Source organism: Nannospalax galili, unplaced genomic scaffold (genome assembly GCF_000622305.1).
Source record: "Nannospalax galili isolate Female #2095 unplaced genomic scaffold, S.galili_v1.0 scaffold296, whole genome shotgun sequence".
NCBI lineage: Eukaryota > Metazoa > Chordata > Mammalia > Rodentia > Spalacidae > Nannospalax > Nannospalax galili.
This window is the reverse complement of record NW_008340113.1, coordinates 1921402-1924342: the sequence shown is the minus strand read 5'-3', so window position 1 is coordinate 1924342 and position 2941 is coordinate 1921402.

Sequence of the window (2941 nt, the reverse complement as noted above, 5' to 3'; positions counted from 1 at the left end):
ATGTATATAGAGATTAGAAATGCATGTGAAAACGTCTCAATTTCAATTGCCTTGGAATAAATTTTTCTGTAAAAAAAAAAAAAAACAAGTATCAAGTATCTTCTTGAAGTCCCTCAAATTAAGGTAAAGAATAAGAACAAATCATTCTGGAAGAACGCAAAGGAAAATAGCTTTAGATACTTAAGTGACAATTGAATTTATTCTTATAATTGTGCTTTTGTATTCTCATAATTGTTTTAATAGCTTTTGTATAATCCTCATCGCTATTATGAGATATAAAATGTATTTATCAAATCTGTAATCATTATGCCAAAAAATCTGAATTACTGTAATATTTTGTATATTGTTAAAACTGTAACTTTAATTGTAAAAAAAAAGTGTTTATCATTAATTACTTTTCAAACTTCAAATAGTTAACAGAGGCCTGGAGAGATGGTTCAGTGGTTAAGAGTTCTGGCTGCTCTTGTAGAGGAGCCAGGTTTGATGGCCAGAACATGCATGGAGGCTCACAACCATCCATAACTCCAGTTCCAGGGGAATTCAATGCCCTCTTCTGATATCCATGAGCACTGCATGGCATAAGTACACTTACATACATGCAGGCAACACACTTGTACACACACACACACACACACACACATATAAAAGAAAGTAAATGACAACAAATGCTGGTGAGGATGTGGGGACAAAGGAATCTATATATATTTTAAGATGGATAATACCTTATATGACATCAATGCAAGTATTAAATTTACTTGTTTAATTATGTAGTATTTATCAGGCCATGTTCTTGAAATAGTAACAATAACCATAAAACCCTCATTCTTACCATAGCAGTCTCTGTGAGAGATAATATAACAAAATACCACAGACCAGAAAGTATAAATGACAGAAATTTATTCCTCAGTTCTGGAAATTGGAAGCTCGAGATCAAAGAGTGAGTACAGTTGTTTTGTCCTTATCCTCTCTCCTTGGTTTTCAGGTGGCTGCTTTCTTGGTGTGTCCTCACATGGTCTTTTCTGTATCCACCCAGTGCTGGTCTCTCTCACTTTCTCTTTCCTTACAAGGACAACACTGAAGTTCAGTTAAGATTATGACCTTATTTAATACTAATTGCCTCTTTTTAGTCTTTAAGACTTATTTTATGCTCCATTTATGTATGTATATATGTGTCTGTGTGTCTATGTGTGCATACATGAATATGAGTGTCCATGGGCTCCAGAAGAGGGTGTCAAGTGCCCTGGAGCTGTAGTAAAATGTGATTGTGAGCATTCGGAACTGAACTCTTGTCCTCTACAAGAGCAGTAAGAGCTCTAAACCACTGAATCACCTCTCCAGTCCCTATTAATTACCTTGTTAAAGGTCTTATTTTCATGTAAAAATCACATTGGGAGTTAAAGCCCTCAGCACTTAAATTTGGGTGGGAAACAATTCCAATCCATAACACACCATAGTAGTCTCTGTGAGAGACTACTTTTTCCCTGTCTTTTATCCCTATTACCAGTTCTATATTTATCAGTGATTGGCAAAGCAAGACGTACCACAGAGAGATCACTGAAAAGTTATAATGCAAACCTAAATGATTTCAAGAATTCCAGAAACATTCAAATTCAATGTTGAAGAAGTCCTGCCCTAAAATGCGTGCAGAGAATGAGGAGCTAGAGAACACCAGATGACCAAGGTGCATTGTTATAAAAAGAGAAATGGGAGGCTGGAGAGATGGCTCAGCAGTTAAGAACACTGTTCTCGCAGAAGACCCGGGTTCGAATCCCAGCACCCAGATGGCAGCTAACAACTGTCTGTAACTCCAGTTCCAGGGCATCTGAGAGCCTCTTCAGTCCTCCGCGGGCATTACACGACACAGGAGCATTTACCTACATGCAGACAAGACACACATACACATAAAATAAAAATAATAAACAAAATTAATTTTTTTAAAAATGAGAAATGGGCAGGAAGGAAAGAAAGAACTATAATTCATTTGTTTTCCCTGTCTCTTATCCCTTATTATATTTATCAGTGATAACTAAATAATAGATAATAGAGACCTCCGCTATCAGTGTAGTGGCTGGGAGCTTAGCAGACTGCCAGAGAGTGCCAGGTTCTGGCCTCCCTCTGGCCTCCAACTACTGGAGAGCCTGAGAACCCAGGGGCCAGCCCGACGGCCCCCAGACCCTGCCTTCATGTGGTGGTGAGCGTCCCCTAATTACACCATACCATCCCCTTACCTGGGATTTTGTGAGGCCCCTCCCAAGGCCCCGGGACAGATCTGGCTTAGGAAGGCTAAGGCTGAGATCCTTTCAGACAGCCTGAGAGGGTGGGTTCAGACCTCCATTGAGGTAGAAGCTGGGAGCTTAGCAGACCACCAGAGAGTGCCAGGTTCTGGCCTCCCTCTGGCCTCCAACTACCAGAGGACCTGAGAATCCAGGGGATAGCCTGACAGCCCCCAGATCCTGCCTCCACGTGGTAGAGAGTGTCCCAGATTACACCATACCATCCCCCTGCCTGGGATTTTGTGAGGCCCCTCCCAAGGACCCAGGGCAGATCTGCCTTTGGTAGGTTAAGGCTGGGATCTCAGCAGACCACCAGAGAGTGCCAAGTTCTGGACCCCTCTGGCCTCCCTCTGGCATAGGGTTGACAACTCACAGGACTGCCTGAGAGAGCCTGGATCTTGCCTCCATGTGGTGAAGGAAGCCTGAGTGTACCTGACTGGAACCTGAATTGGACTTCTGTGGGTACCCCTGAATAGCTGATCTAAAGCCATCAATTCCCTCCAAAATAAACCTGAGAGAAACTGAACCCTGTACCAACCAGCTTTACATAACCAATAAGGAAAGCATCTAGGCACCCAGAGAATACAAACAGAAGCATACTTCAAATTAATTCTCATATCAGAATCATAAACAACACAAGAAATTCACATGCCAAAACCACAATGAAA